The sequence below is a fragment of the Mobula birostris genome, chromosome 7, assembly GCF_030028105.1.
Source record: "Mobula birostris isolate sMobBir1 chromosome 7, sMobBir1.hap1, whole genome shotgun sequence".
NCBI classification, from domain to species: Eukaryota; Metazoa; Chordata; class Chondrichthyes; order Myliobatiformes; family Myliobatidae; genus Mobula; species Mobula birostris.
This window is the reverse complement of record NC_092376.1, coordinates 55,662,935-55,679,958: the sequence shown is the minus strand read 5'-3', so window position 1 is coordinate 55,679,958 and position 17,024 is coordinate 55,662,935. Positions and strand designations below refer to the sequence as shown.

General features: G+C 42.7%; 1 protein-coding gene across 2 annotated transcripts in view; it reads right to left on the bottom strand.

Annotated features, from left to right (window-relative positions):
- LOC140200217 (four and a half LIM domains protein 2-like) overlaps window positions 1-13,173 on the bottom strand; it is a 55,708-nt gene extending 42,535 nt beyond the window's left edge. For both annotated transcript variants that reach the window (XM_072263210.1, XM_072263209.1), the window contains exon 1: window positions 13,002-13,173. The gene's annotated coding sequence lies outside the window, so the exon portion shown is untranslated. The remainder of the gene's footprint in view (window positions 1-13,001) is intronic.
- Between the last annotated feature and the right edge of the window lie 3,851 nt (window positions 13,174-17,024).

Sequence of the window (17,024 nt, the reverse complement as noted above, 5' to 3'; positions counted from 1 at the left end):
TTTATTTAAATAGGACTAAGAAGAATAGCCAGGGAACTACAAGCTGGTAGGCCTAACGCCAATGGTGAAAGTTACTGAAGGAGATTCTGAGGGACAAGACCTACTAGCATTTGAAGGGGCAGGGACTGGTAAAATCTATATGGACTTTAGAAAAGTCTTTGACAAGGTCTCGAATGTAGGCAAGTCTGGAAAGTTAGATCACATAGAAATCAAGGTGATTTAGCCAATTGGAGACAAGGTTGGCTTAGTGAATGGAGAAAGAGGGAGGTCAATAGCGGAGGGTTGTTATTCAGATTGGAGACCTGTGACCAGTGGTGGCCATAAGGATCAGTGATGGGTTCATTGTTATTTGCCATCTATATTAACATTATGAATGACAATATCATTAACATGGTCAGTAAGTTGGTGTTGTTGATAGTGAAGAATATTATCCAAGATTACAATGGAATCTAGATGAACTGGGGAGTTGAGCCAAGGAATGGCAGATGGAATTTAACACATCCAAGTGTGAGGTGTTGCATTTTGGAATATTAAGCCAGGGTGGGACTTATACAGTGAATGCTGGGACCCTGGAGAGCGTTGGAAAACATAAAGCCTGAAGGTTATACATGTATAGTTCCATGATTGATTCCATTTCTTGCTGATCTTGTCAATTAAAGCATCGACAAGGAAGATTGAAATCAATGAGGGTGAGAGCGGAAGGTGAGCAGGTGTTCAGCACCTCCTGCTGTGTTTGACCAGCCTCTCTCTCACTCTCACTCACTGCTCCCGGAGTAAGGTGCCGCCTGTGTTCAATCACTCTCTCACTCTCGTTCGATGCTGGTGGAGTCTTGGGTCGTGGGCAAGGTTTAATTGATGTGGTTTGTGGATTGGACTCTGTAGATCACATTATGATGTGTTTCTGGTTTCTGGTTGCTCCATTTTTGTTACTATTTTGTGTGATTTTGATCGGGATGAACCGGCTCTGCGGCCAGCAGTCAACAAACAACACGGTGCTAAATTGAACTGAACTGAACTAAACTGAATATTCCAGGACTGTTTCAATTACTTTTTGGCTTGATGTTTTAAATTCTGTGTTTTTCACTCATTTTTTACTGTTTGCGCAATTTGTTCTTTGTCATGTGTTGGGGGTTTGATCTTTTTCTTTGTTTCGTGGCTATCTGTGAGAAGATGAATCTCAGTTTTGCATACGGCACACATACTTTTGGATAATAAACGTACCTTGAAGTTTGAACTTTGAAAACGGCAGCATAGCTAGACAGAGTGATAGACAAGATAGAACTTGGCGTGCTTGCTTCATCAGCCAAGGAACTTAGTGCAGGAGTTGGGACATCGTGGTACAACAGTACGTCATTGGTGAGATGACATTAGAGTATTGAGCACGGTTCTGGTCATTCAGCTCTATGATGGGCGTCATAAAGCTGGAAAAGATGTAGAAATGATCCACAAGGATGTTACCAGAGGGCTTGTCTTACAAGGAGAGGCCGGATAGGCTGGGATTATTTTCCTTGGAGTATAGGGGGCGGGGGTCTGAGGGATGAGGGATGACCTTACAGAAACAATCACAAGGGGCATGGACAAAGTGGATGCTCGGTTTTCTTCCCAGGGTAGAGGCTGGTCCAAAACTAGAGGGTAGAGTGAGAGCGGAAAGATTTAAAACGGATCTGAGGGGAAAGTTTTTCACACAGAAGGTGGTGAGTATATGGAATGAGTTGCCAGAGTAGGTGGTAGAGGTGGCGGATACAATTGCAATATTTAAAAGACATGGGTAGAAACGATTCACTAGGATATGGGCCAAATACTGGTAAATGAGGCTAAGTTGGACATATGTTGTGCGGTCACCACGGCCAAGCTGGGTTAAAGGGCCTGTTTCTGTGCTGTAAGACTCAAAAGCAGCAGCGTAACATGCTGTTAAGTTGAAACAACCTACAAAAATTCATTATTATTAAGCAGTCCAAGACAGATAGTTAGGTATTGTGCAGGGAAACATTCCATCATTAACCACTGAGGTTAAAACCAACACTGAGAGAACCCACAGACCCTCAGAAACGGGTGATACCCAACAACATGAAACATAGCTAAAAGGGTTCCTTGCTCTCAGTGCAATACCTCTGCACGTGATTCTCTAACTCTGGCCCAAAATTGCATTAGCAGTTTATAATTTGAAACAGAGTAGCTTTTAAGTTGAGCCAGAGTTCACCTTTTTCTTTCATACACTGAATAATATCTTTTGTGACTAATTTCTGTTTGCTATGCAGAGAAAAAAAGTTCTGCAGCAGCTGAAAGTCATTTTATAATGATTTCATTAAATCAATCATCAAAACAAAAAAAAAGCAAATTGCAACTCATGCACCCCTAGGAGATCCAACATTTCAGGCTGATATTAGCCAACAAAGTAGATGCTGTGAAGTGTGCTGGTATGTACTGAGACAGTGCAGAATCTAATTCTGGTTTGAACTTTCCATTTCCCTATAGGACTTCTTGTTCCATATTTAAAAGGACAGCTTGCCAATAATAGCACAACAGGTGATGATACACTGTATTAAGTGTAGCCACTGCCTCCTAGTGGTCAAGAGAGGTAGGTAACATTATCGCCACTGGTAAAATCATGGAAGTTATCCACGTGGGCCAAGTATGGTTAATCTCATTAATTTATACTTTCTTAAAAACATCTCTAACTATCCTTAGGTATGTTTATTTCAGCTATTTCCTTGTTGTACTTACTCATTTTATCTCCTATTTCCTTCTGAGAAATAGTGATGGTCAGGAAGGTTGCTTGTTCTGGGGATGGTGGATGAGATGTCCTTGAGTGCACTGTGATCACTGGACTATTTAACATCCATAGGCACACTTGTGAATTCACGATTCTCTGGACTCCAGAAACTATGGGTCCAGACAGGTTGGCACAGCTAGAACAACACCAGCAACCTGAGTTCATTCCTGACCTTTGTGCTGTCGAATGGAATTTGCACGTTCTTCATATGACTGCATGGATCTGCTCTGGGTGATCCAGTTCCCTCCTACATCCTAAAGATGTGTGAGCTGGTAGTCATGCATTGTAACACCGTAAGCTGCCCCTAACGTGTAGATGAATTGAAGAATATGGGGGGGAGGGGGTGCTGTGGAATAGATGGGAATGTGGGGAGGGTAAAATGGAATGAAATGTAGGATTAGTGTCAATGGTCTTTGATGGGTGGTATGGACTCAGCGGGGTGACTTTAGCTAGAGTATCCAGACTGGCACTTCAGTACAAAGGAAGTTCTGCACTGTCAGGGGTGTCAAGGAGCGCAATACGAATATATGAATTAGAAACAACACACCCCCCTCAAGCCTGCTCCATCATTCAACAAGAGTACATTGATCTGAATGAAACCTTAACTCTCCATTTCCTCTCTCACTGTGCTTAACCCCCCTCACTTATGGAGAAGCTATCTAACTCTGGCTTAAAAAATATTCATGGATTCTGTTTCCACCAATCTTTGACAAAAATAGTTCCGAAGTCTTATTACCAATTGAGAGAGAGAAAAAAATCAATTCATGCTCGTCTTAAATGGACAAGCCTTATTTCTCAGCAGTGATCTTCGAGATTCTCCTAAAGGAAAAAACATCCATCAAATATCCACCTTGACAGGATTAGGAAAATGCAAATGAAACCTTGGTACTGGTCTGAGGAAGAACAAAGGAGCTATCCCTGATGTCCTGACCAATGCTTCTCCTTCACTCAACATTCCTAGAAAATGGTTAACTGATAATTAATAACCGTACCCAATACATTAGCCAATGAGAGTATGTTGGCAGTCAAAGTTCAACGTACGGTTATTAAAGTATGTATACAGTATACAACCTTGAGCTTTGTCTTCTTGCAAGAGCCACAATTGAACCCATTCTACTGCTGCTCTAGCTTATCCACGTCAAGTTTCAACGTGTTGTGCATTCAGAGGTGCTCTTCTGCACATCACTGTTATAGCACATGGTTATTTGAGTAACTGTTGCCTTTCTGTCAGCTCGATGACCTTCGACTCATACCGGAGAATGAGGAAGTGATAAACAGGAGCTACAGGGAGGAAGTCACCCCTAGGTTGCTGGGGGTAGGTAACTGGGTGACTGTCAGGAGAAGGAGGGAAATGCACACCTGTGGCCGTTCCCCTCAATGATAAGTAGATACTTTAGATACTGTTGACAGGGATGAGCTACCAGGGGACTTCACAGTGACCAGGTTTCTGGCACTGAGATTAGTGCTGTGGCTCAGAAGAGAAGAGAGGTGAAGAGGACTGCATTGGTGATGAGAGATTCCATAGTTAGAGGAACAGAGATGAGATGCTGTGGGCTCGATAGAGACACCCAGTTGGTATGTTGCCTCCCAGGTGTCAGGGTCAGGAATGTCTCAGATCGGGTCCACACATTGTAAAAGTGGAGGGTGAGCAGCCAGAAGGTGTTGGTACATATTGGTGCCAATGATATAGGTAGAAAAGGTGAGGAGGTCCTGAAAAGAGATTTTAGGGACCTAGGTAGAAACATGAAAAGCAGAACCTCTGGGGTAGTAATCTCTGGATTGCTGTCCATGCCAAACGCCACTGAGGGTAAGAATAGAATAATTTGGCAGGTAAATGTGTGTGCTGAGGAGATGGTCCAGGGGCAGTGGTTCAGATTTATGGCTCATTAGGATTTCATCTGGGGATGGTATGAACTGTACAAAAGGGACGGGTTACACCTGAACCCAAGAAGGACCGATATCCTTGCGGGCAGGTTTGCTAGAGCTGTTTAGGAGGGTTTAAGCTAATTTGACAGGGGGATGGGAACCGGAGTGATCCTGCTGAAGGTGAGGTAGTTGACTTACGAACAGAGGCAATGTGTAGTGAGACTGCTAGCAAGGACAGGCTGGTGATGGGGCAAATTGCAGTCAACAGGATGAGTTGCAATGTAAAAGACAGACAAAATCGAAAAGGATGAATACAGAACTGAAGGTGTTATACTTGAATGTGTGCACTATACAGAATAAGGTAGATGAACTTGTAGCATAGTTAGAAATAGAGAGGAATGATTTTGTGGGCTTCATTGAATCATGGCTAAAAGAAGATTATAGATTGGGCCCTAACATCCAAGGATAGACATTGTATAGAAAAGACAGGCACTTAGACAGAGGGGGTTGGCATGGCTTTGTTGGTAAAACATAAAATCAAATCATTAGAAATAAGTGACAAATGGTTGGAAGATGTCGAATCATTGTGAGTAAAGCTAAGGAACTGCAAGGGTAAAAACACACTGGTGGGAGTTATGTACAGATCCCCAAACAGTAGTAAAGATGTGGTCTACAAATTACATTGGGAAATAGAAATTGCATGCCAAAATGACAATGTTACAATCATCATGGGGATTTCAATATGCAGGTAGATTGAGAAAATCAGGTTGGTGCTGGATTCCAAGAGGGGGAGTTTCTAGAATGCCTACGAGATGGCTTTCTAGAACAGCTTGTGGTTGAGCTCAGTAGGGATCAGTTATCCTGGATTGTGTGTTGTGCAATGAACCAGAATTGGTTAGAGCTCATAAGATAAAAGAACCCTTAGAGGAAAGTGATCATAATATGATAAAATTCACCCTGCAATTTGAGAAGGAGAAGCTAAAGTCAGATGTATCAGTGGAGTAAAGGGAATTACAGAGGCATGAGAGAGGAGCTAGTCAAAGTTGATTGGAAAAGAACACTGGCAGGGATGAAAGCAGAGAAGCAATAGCTAGAATTTCTGGAAGCAATTTGGAAGGCGCAGGATATGTACATACTAAAGAGGAATAAGTGTTCTAATCGCAAGATGACACAACTGTGGCTAACAAGAGAAGTCAAAACCAACATAAAAGCCAAAGAGAAGGCATATAATAGAGCAAACATTAGTGGGAAGTTTGAGGATTAGGAAGTTTTTAAAAACCAACAGAAGGCAACTAAAAAGTCATTAAGAAGGAAAAGCTGAAATTTGAAGGTAAGCTATCCGATAATATTAAAGAGGATACCAAAAGTTTTTTCAGATACATCAAGTGTAAAAGAGAGGCAAGAATGGACATCGGACCACTGGAAAACAATGCTGGAGAGGTAGTAAAGGGGGACATAGAAATGGCAGATGAGCTGAATAAGTACTTTGCATCAGTCTACACTGTGGAAGACGCCAGCAGTATGCCGGAAGTTCGAGACTGTCAGTGGGTAGAAGTGTATGAAGTTGCCATTACTAGGGAGAAGCCCTTGGGAAACTGAAAGTTCTGAAGGTAGATAAGTCACCTGGACCAAATGGTGTACACTCCAGGGTTCTGAAAGAGGTGGCTGACAAGATTGTGGAGGCATTAGTCACGATCGTCCAAGAATCAATTGATCCTGGCATGGTTCTGGAGGACTGAAAAATTGGAAATGTCACTCCACTCTTCAAGAAGGGAGAGAGGCAGAAGAAAGGAAATTATAGGCCAGTTAGTCTGACCTCAGTGATTGGGATGATGAAGTAGATTGTTAAGGCTATGGTTTTGGAGTACTTGATGACACATGATAAAATAAGTTGAATTCAGCATGGTTTCCTCAAGGGGAAATCTTGCCTGTGTCATGGTCCGGATCGGGGTCCCTTTAAACTTACTTTGTTTATGTTACGATCCAGACCGTTGACTCCCTGTTTCCCTTTGGTTCCCTGTTTTCCCATGTCCCTCGGCCTTGGTGATTAGAGGCAATTTACTCTTGGCTGAACCGGTAGTTTATATTCTCTGGTTTTCAGCTGTTCGCGGCGAGAGCGTCTGCAAAGTCACCAAGGTACGGCGTGCCAATGTCATCTGGCCGGAGCAAGCCTAGTCTCCGCCCGAAGCGAGTGCCGGTAATTCGCCTTTCCTCACTGGAGCAACCCTGTCAAGTTACCTCACCAAAGCGAGCCTGCAAAGTTTCCTCACCGAGGTGAGTCCGTCAGGTAACCCACCGGAGGGAATCAAGAACCGCTGTCTACTGTTCCTGGGCCGAGTCGAGAGCTCGCCACTACCCGGAGGCTCCAAGTCAAGTCCTGGCTCCGGCGGCATTCAAGTACCGAGTCAAGTACCGAGTCAAGTCCTGGTCCTGGCGGACCCAAGTTCCGAGTCAAGTCCTGGCCTTGGCAGTCTGTGATTCCTGTCCTACTCCCCTGTCTGAATCCCTTCTCTGCCCCTCTCGCCTCTAGCCCTCGTCTGCAGCCCTCGCCTGCACTTCGGTCTAGTTCCATCACCGGAGCTAGATAGGTACTGTCTGGTGTCCATTCGTGTTGGTCTTGTCTTGTCCTCGCCTCCGTGGGGTAAGTCAGGCCATCTTGTCGTTACCCCGCGGGGGGGTCATGTCTTGTCTTGTCCTCGCCTCCGTGGGGTAAGTCTGGCCGTCTTGCTGTTGCCCTGTGGGGGGTCATATCTTGTCTTGTCTTGTCCTCGCCCCCGTGTGGTAAGTCAGGCCGTCTTGCCGTTGCCCCGCAGGGGGTCATGATTCATGAGTCCTGGCCCTATGTCCTGTACCCAAGGAGGGGTCCCGACTCTGTGTTCTGTGTATGTGTCCATGGTTCTATGTACCTGCTCTCCTGAGACCGAGGCTCTGTTTTTCCATGTTCCTCCTCTCCCTAACCCATGTCATGTCCATGCCTGCTTCTGGGGTCCGAGCCCGGGGCACGACCCAGGTACTGGGTCCTTGCCCAGTCTCTGGCTTGGAGTCCATACCGTGTCCTCTTCATGTTGCCGCTAGTTCTGGATCCAATTCCAAGTCCTGGCCCAGACCCCTAGTCCCAGCCTAGTCATAGTCCTGAGTCTTTGTCCAGTTCGCTATTCCTGCTTCTGCTTTGCTCTCCTGGTATCAAACAATAAACTTATTTTAATTAACCTCACAAGTTGTGTCTTGTATTTGGGTCCACCCTTGCCCCCAATGCCCTCCCCATTGTGACAGCCTGACAAATCTGTTGGAATTCATTGAAGAAATAACAAGCTGGGTAGACAAAGGAGAAGTTGTGGATGTTGTGTACCTGGATTTTGAGAAAGCCTTTGACAAGATGCCACACATGAGGTTGCTTAAAAGTTAAGAGCCCATATTATTGCAGGAAAGATACTAGAATGGTGGTTGGCAGGAGGCAAAGAGTGGGAATAAAGGGAACCTTTTCTGGTTAGCTAACAGTGACTAGTGGTGTTCCACAGGGGTCTGCGTTGGGACCGATTCTTTTTACGTTTCTGTCAATGACTTAGATGACGGATTGATGGCTTTGTGACAAAGTTTGCAGATGATACAAAGATAAATGAAATGCAGGCAGTTTTGAGGAAGAAGAGAAAGACAGACAGATTAGGAGAATGGGTAAAGAAGTGGCAGATAGGATACAGTGTCAGGAAGTGTATGGTCGTGCACTTTAGCGGAAGAAGTAAAAATGTAGAATATTTTCTAAATGGAGAGAAATTTTAAACATCTGAGGTGCAAAGGGACTTGGGAGTCCTTGTGAAAGATCCCCTGAAGGTTAATTTGCAGATTCAGATGGTAGTGAGGAAGACAAATGCAACGCTGGCATTCATTTCAAGAGGACCAGAATATAAAAACAAGGATGTAATGTTGAGGCTTTATAAAGCACTGTGAGGCCTCACTTGGAGTATTGTGAGCAGTTTTGGGCCCCCTTATCCAAAAAAGCTGACATTGGAGAGGGTTCAAAGGAGGTTCACGTAAATAATTCCGGGATTGAAAGGCTCGTCATATGAAGAGCATTAGATTGTTCTGTGTCTTTACTCACTGGAATTCAAAAGAATAAATAGTGACCTCATTGAACCCTATCAAATGTTGAATGGCCTTTATAAAGTAGATGTCGAGAGGTTGTTTCCTATGGTGGGGGATTCTATGACCAGAGGACATAGCCTCAGAATAGAGAAGCGTCCTTTTAGAATGGAGATGAGGAGGAATTTCTTTAGCCAGAGAGTGGTGAATCTGTGAATTCGTTGCCCTAGGCGACTGTGGAGGCCACATCATTGGGTATATTTAAGGCAGAAGTTAATAAATTCTTGATTAGTCAGAGCTCAAAGGGATACGGGGAGAATGCAAGAGATTGGGGCTCAGAGGGAAAATGGATCAGTCATGATGAAATGGCAGAAAAGATTCGATGGGCCAAATGGCCCTATTTCTGCTCCTATTTTATGATCTTATGAACCAGTCTGGCCATTCTCCTCTGACCTCTTTGATTAACAAGCCATTTTTACCACAGAATTGTACTCACTGGATGCTTTTTTTTCTCACACCATTCTCTGTAATCTTGAGAGACTGTTGTGTGTGAAAACTCCAGGAGATTAGCAGATTCTGAGATACTCAACCACACTGGCTGGCACAAACAATCATTCCATGGTCAAAGTCACTTTGATCATATTTCTTGCCCTTTCTGACATTTGGTCTGAACAACAAATGAACCTCTATGGAGTTACTGTCATATGATTGGATGATTAGATACTTGCATTAATGAACAGGTGTGCACAATAAAGTGGCCACAGAGGGCAAGAAAGACGTGAGAATTATGTCAGACAGTTTAAAATTAAAATCTTTAAAATATTTCCCTTCAATTAAAACATTTTGACTTACATTTTGGCTGGAGCATGCAAGGCTGATTTTAAAACTGTAGGCCTCACCATAAAAACTCAGTGGTGTTTGAGGTAGCCCTCCAATGGTGGTCACATTCAGAGATGGAATCTTGTTTTGGGTTGGAGATAAATGATAAATGAATACGATAGGATATTGAGGGCTAGCGTCTGTAGTCAAAATAATAATTAGATTTGGGTATGTGGGTTAGCAGTGAGGGCATATAACTGTACAGATTGGGGCTAAGTAGTTAGTAGGATTTGATTGGCTGTCAGTTAATTCAGTGGGAGTTCATAAGACCATAAAACATAAGATCTGAATTAGGCCATGCGGCCCATCAAGTCTGTTCCGTCATTCAAACATAGCTGATTTATTACCCCTGTTACCCCATTTTTCTTGCCTTATCCCCATAACTATTGACACCCTTACTAATCAAGAACCTATCAACCTCCACTTAAAATTTCCCCAATAACTTGACCTCCATAGCTGTCTGTGGAAATAAATTCCATGGATTCACCGCCCTCTGGCTAAAGAAATTCCTCCTCATCTCTGTTCTAAAGGAAAGTCCTTCTGTTCTGAGGCTGTACCCTCTGGTCCTAGGATCCCCCACTATAGGAAACATCCTCTCCACATCTGCTCTATCCAGGCCTTTCAATGTTTGATAGATTTCAATGAGATCCCCCCGCTCTTATTCTTCCAAACTCCAGGTAATACAAGCGCAAAGCAATCAAATGCTCCTCATACATTAACCCTTTCATTCCTGGGATCATTTTTGTGACCTTTGGACCCTCTCCAATACCAGCACTTTCCTTCTTAAATAGGGGGCCCAAAATTGCTCAAAATACTCCAAGTACAGTCTGACCAATGCCTTATAAAGCCTCAGCATTACATCTTTGTTTTTCTATTCTAGTCCTCTTGAAATTAATGCTAACATTTCATTTGCCTTACTTACCACCAACTCCCAAGTCTGTTTGCATGTCTTATTTCTGAATTTTCTCTCTGGAATATAGTCTATACCTTTATTCCTTTGACCATAGTGCATGATCATGCAGTTCGCTACACTACATTTCATCTGCCACTTCTTTGCCATTCTCCTAATTCCTAATTCCTTCTGCAAATTCCCTGCTTCTTCAAACACCACCTTCCCCTCCACCTAACTTTGAGTCGTCTGCAAACTTGGCCACAAAGCTATCAATTCCGTCATCCAAATCATTGAACGTGGAAAGAAGTGGTCCCAACGTCGACCCCTACAGAACATCACTAGTCACCGCAGCCAATCAGAAAAGGTTCATTTTATTTCCACTATTTGCCTACTGCCAGTTGCCCAACCCTGGATTCATATTAGCATCTTTCCATGGGCTCTTATCTTTGTTGAGTCAATAAGCACAAGCTGGGAATTAATGAGCAGGAGGTTGCAGTCAGATACTGAGAAGAGGGGATAAGTATTTGGACAACATGTCTGTAAGAGGGATTGTGTTTTCAAAGTTCAAAGTAAATTTATTATCAAAGCATATATATGTCACCATATACAACCCTGAGATTCATTTTCTTGTGGGCATATGCAATAAATCCAATAACCATAACAGGATCAATGAAAGCCTGCACCAACTGGGTGTACAACCAGTGAGAAAAACACAATAAACTGTGTAAATACAAAAAGAAAGACAGAAAGAAGGAAGCAATAAATATCAGGAACAAGAGATGAAGGAAGAGTCCTTGAAAGTGAGTCCAGAGTTTGTGGGAACATTTCAGTGATGGGGCAAGTGAAGTTGAGTGAAGTGAAGTTGACTGAAGTCAGACAAAAGTGTGGTGCTATGGTGGTTCTAGAGGGTGGGGGAATTCTGATGGAAGCAGAGACAAGGAAGCAATTAAACAGACCCATTGGACCCACCTTTTCCAGCATTATGGTAACTGTCACAGGATACCCCCAAATTTTTTGAAAGTCAGTCGTCAAATGCAGTTTGCATGCCTCGCATGCTGTTGCTCATCTCCATGCATGTCTACGTACCTCTGTGCATTTTATTTCTCATGACCCTTAGTAACAAATACAGTATGGCAGAAGGCTGTGGTGGAATTTTAAGTCTGACATTGTATGGGATTCACTGAGAAGCCTTCGTATATTGGAAAACAGTGAGCTCAAGTCACACAAGATGTGTGAATAAATACTCACTCCAGTGCTCTACAGACAGTACACCACTTTTTTTCTTCTTCCTCAGAAAAAACAGGGGAGGTCCAACTACTTTGGGCAATAGGTTTTTATTTGGTTTTGGATGGAACTGTTCACTTTGATTTAACAAAGAAAGAAATAGTTTATGGACTGTTCTCAAGAACCTTTATATAACCAGGTTACTGACTATATCTTGCAATATTGACTGAGATGGTTTTGGTATTACTCTGTGTTCAACAGAAACAATTATTAATATCACACAAACATCAGTAAAATCAATTCTTCAGGTGATTTGTCACAAAGCATAATAACAAACAAAGGTAGTAATTAATGACAAAGTTGGTATAGTACTGTGCCAGGCATAAAATCCTAGCTCAAACGCAAAAAATGCACTGCGAATACAGAAAATCTGGAATAAAAGCAGAAAATACTGGAGATCATCAGCAGGTTGGGCGATGTTTGCTGTGAGACAGTTATCATTTCAGGTTAATGACCATTGATCAGATCCTGCTGCTGCCTGACTTTCTGAGTATCTACCGCATCTTGTGCTTTTATTGGAAACTTTTAGTTACAATCTATGACCCATGTTGTGTCAATCATTCAGGAAAGCAGGGATGATAGCGAAGTTCCCCTTATTGCCTGGGTTTAGTCGTGCAGTTTGCTGATACAGCTGGTGCAAGCATGGGAGGGCTGCTGGCACTATAGAACTGAGTCCCAACAAGACAGAGTCTCCCTGAGTGATGCGGAGAAAATTGAAGAAAAAAAAAGCAGAATAGAGTCTAAAATAACTAAAGAGGGGATGTTTAAAAATAACAATGGAATCATGATTTTGTGATGAATTGATATTGGTACATAAACACTGCAAAATGTTTCAATAATTTCCCCAAACTTATTTGTATTTCATTATCCAATATAGCTTAATGTGAGAAACATAATAATCACCAAGTATTATAACAGTCTGATAGCTACACACTGTATTCTAGCAGTCAGTTAATCTGTTTGAAAAGCCTTATACAGATGGAACACTGAATTCATTTCAGGGATAAAAATAGGAGATGACAAAAGAAATAATTAAGAGGACAGTAAACTGCTAATCTATTTTCAGTGCCTGGTCTTGACTATAATGCTATAATGAATCTATTGATTCATTAACATTTCAATTGAATGATTCCAGAGAGAGAAAGCTCTCAATTTCAGAAATGGTGAGAATGAATGTGTAAAATAATTATGGCAGAAAACGTATAGTTGGAGAGAAATGCCAACCCTTACCTCAAAATTGACGGCAACTGTCTTCAATTCCAAGGCAAATGAATGACCGAGCAAGACAAGGGGAGAAACCTACTGCTTTATTTGACTGTCAAAGCTTCGCATTTAGTAGATGACACTAGCAATTAAGCAGATTGACATTCTTTTGCCAAAGAGTCTATAAATACAATATCTCTAAAGCAACTGCTGCTCACTAGAGATAAGAACCACTATTGCTATTGCTGTGCGCAACTTCCTACCTTTTAAGGTATCAGACATTTAACAACACATGTCCTGCAATGGAAAGTCTGCACTAGTAAAAATGTAACCACATATCCTGTTACCTCAAGGACATACAAAGCCGGGATTAGTCTATGGTCAATTGTAACTTATCCCATTTCTAAAATTTTCTCGCATGCACAAAATAAGTTACTGAATAAATAGCATAAAATAAATATATTACCCTGGAATTAGATTCATAAATGCAGAGTAGTTTCAGATAATGTACTTCACTTAATAAACTCTGCTGGTTACCTTTAGGCTGAGTGTCCTAATGTATAATCAGTAAACTAGTCATGGCTTAAGGCAGGTTAAGCAATTATTCTTACAGCAAAGCCACAGTAACAAAATATAGGTAACCTTCAGCAAAGGAGTGATGAAAAAACAATCACAGACAGTGCAATGGAAGAAAATATAGCCTAGTAATACAGGTCTGAAAGTTCACAGAGTTAAACTTATTCAAACCATTTACAGGTAGATGTTATCTGCACATGCTACCTTAAAACTTCCATTGATGAAAAAGTCATTATTTGTGGTGTGATAAAGAACAAAGGGAGAAATAGGGTCCCCTTGAACAGTGACTTTCTTCAGAGCAAGAAGATACCCATCTTAGAATATACTATTTATCCATGTTGATTCTGTGAAGTAGGAATCTAATAGACATTTATCATTTTTGAGCGTGCACACAATGCACATTTGGACATCTCAACAAATAGAAAAGCATAGAAGTTCATCTCTGCAACACTGGAAGAACATGCATTTCTCAGAGAAAAATTGTGTTGCCATTAACTAATTCTATGCATAGTTCTGAGAGAGTTAATGCCAGGGATTAATTTCACATGGACTTTTTGAACCAAGATTTTATTGGTTACAGCTGTTTTCTTGCAACAACTCACACATATGAAACCAACACAAAAATGGATCTTCAGTGAGATTGTCAACTACTTTGGGTGCTCTTCACTAACAAAAGGGGTAAGTTTACACAGAGAGTGGTGGATGCATGGAACACCCTGAAAGGGATGGTGGTAGAGACAGATACATTAGGGACATTTACGAAACTCTTAGGCACAGAAATGATAGATAAATGGAGGGCTATGTAGGAGGGAAGGATTAATTTGATCTTAGAGTAGGTTATAAGATTGGCACAACATCGTGGACCAAAAGGCCTGTATGATGCTGGAGTGTCCTTCACCCTTAAGAACTAGCTTTTACTCATGCTGAGACCCAGACACAACTCTCCTGCATTCACTGATGGAACACTGACAGCAAATCTCAAATAAACTGACACCACAATCCCCCTCAAAAAACTGCAGCACAAGGTACTTGAAGAAAGGCTATAAAGAACAGGAATTCCATGTTCATCAACATAGAAATGAATAAGAAAAAAAGAAACACATTGTCTGCTCACACCTTCTCCACCAGGGTTCACACTACCCTATCAACACTTCTGGCAGGACAAAGATCAGAGTCAGTTATAAGTCCCAATGTGTAACAGTAACAGTGGGAAACCTGTAACTGAGAGCATTAAATGATACCGTCAATATTGTCAAATATTATCTTTGTGTACAAGATAATAAGAGGAATAGATAGAGTGGAGAGCCAGCGCCTCTTCCCCAGGGCACCACTGCTCAATACAAGGGGATATGGCTTTAAGGTAAGGGGTGGGAAGTTCAAGGGGGATATTAGAGGAAGGTTTTTTACTCGGAGAGTGGTTGGTGCGTGGAATGCACTGCCTGAGTCAGTGGTGGAGGCAGATACACTAGTGAAGTTTAAGAGACTACTAGACAGGTTTATGGAGGAATTTAAGGTGGGGGCTTATATGGGAGGCAGGGTTTGAGGGTCAGCACAACATTGTGGGCTGAAGGGCCTGTACTGTGCCATACTAGTCTATGTTCTATGTTCTATAAGTAATGAAGGGAAAGGAAATGAAATACATGAACTGCCAGCAAATATGCTCATCAAACTCTGATGACATAGAACATAGAACATAGAATAGTACAGCCCACAATGTTGTGCCAACCCTTAACCCCTGCCTCCCATATAACCCCCCACCTTAAATTCCTCCATATACCTGTCTAGTAGTCTCTTAAATTTCACTAGTGTGTCTACCTCCACCACTGACTCAGGCAGTGCATTCCACGAACCAACCACTCTCTGAGTAAAAAAATCTTCCTCTAATATCCCCCTTGAACTTCCCACCCCTTGCCTTAAAGCCATGTCCTCTTGTATTGAGCAGTGGTGCCCTGGGGAAGAGGCGCTGGCTCTCCACTCTATCTATTCCTCCTAATATCTTGTACACCTCTATCATGTCTCCTCTCATCCTCCTTCTCTCCAAAGAGTAAGGCCCTAGTTCCCTTAATCTCTGATCATAATGCATACTCTCTAAACCAGGCAGCATCCTGGTAAATCTGCTCCGTACCCTTTCCAGAGCTTCCACATCCTTCCTATAGTGAGGCGACCAGAACTGGACCCAGTACTCCAAGTGTGGCCTGACCAGAGTTTTATAGAGCTGCATCATTACCTCATGACTCTTAAACTCTATCCCTCAACTTATGAAAGCTAACATCCCATAAGCTTTCTTAACTACCCTATCCACCTGTGAGGCAACTTTCAGGGATCTATGGACATGTACCCCCAGATCCCTCTCTCCTCCACACTACAATTATCTAAAGACAATTGTGACTCTCCAACCATTTAAAAAAAAAGTCACACCATCACTAACTTTATCCGCTCAGGGGATCTCCCATCCACTGCTACCAACCTTATAATTCTCACACCCCGCACTTCCCGTTTCTACCTCCTACCCAAGATCCACAAACCTGCCTGTCCTGGCCGACCTATTGTCTCAGCTTGCTCCTGCCCTACTGAACTCATTTCTGCATACCTCGACACTGTTTTATCACCCCTTGTTCAATCCCTTCCGACCTATGTTCGTGACACTTCTCACGCTCTTAAACTTTTCGATGATTTTAAGTTCCCTGGCCCCCACCACTTTATTTTCACCATGGATGTCCAGTCCTTATATACTTCCATCCCTCATCAGGAAGGTCTCAAAGCTCTACGCTTCTTTTTGGATTCCAGACCTAATCAGTTCCCCTCTAGCACCACTCTGCTCCGTCTAGCGGAATTAGTCCTTACTCTTAATAATTTCTCCTTTGGCTCCTCCCACTTCCTCCAAACTAAAGGTGTAGCTATGGGCACCCGTATGGGTCCTAGCTATGCCTGCCTTTTTGTTGGGTTTGTGGAGCAACCTATGTTCCGTGCCTATTCTGATATCTGTCCCCCACTTTTCCTTCGCTACATCGATGACTGCATTGGCGCTGCTTCCTGCACGCATGCAGAACTCGTTGACTTTATTAACTTTGCCTCCAACTTTCACCCTGCCCTCAAGTTTACCTGGTCCATTTCTGACACCTCCCTCCCCTTTCTAGATCTTTCTGTCTCTGTCTCTGGAGACAGCTTATCCACTGATGTCTACTATAAGCCTACTGACTCTCACAGCTATCTGGACTATTCCTCTTCTCACCCTGTCTCTTGCAAAAACGCCATCCCCTTCTCGCAATTCCTCTGTCTCCGCCGCATCTGCTCTCAGGATGAGGCTTTTCATTCTAGGACGAGGGAGATGTCTTCCTTTTTTAAAGAAAGGGGCTTCCCTTCCTCCACTATCAACTCTGCTCTTAAACGCATCTCCCCCATTTCACGTACATCTGCTCTCACTCCATCCTCCCGCCACCCCACTAGGAATAGGGTTCCCCTGGTCCTCACCTA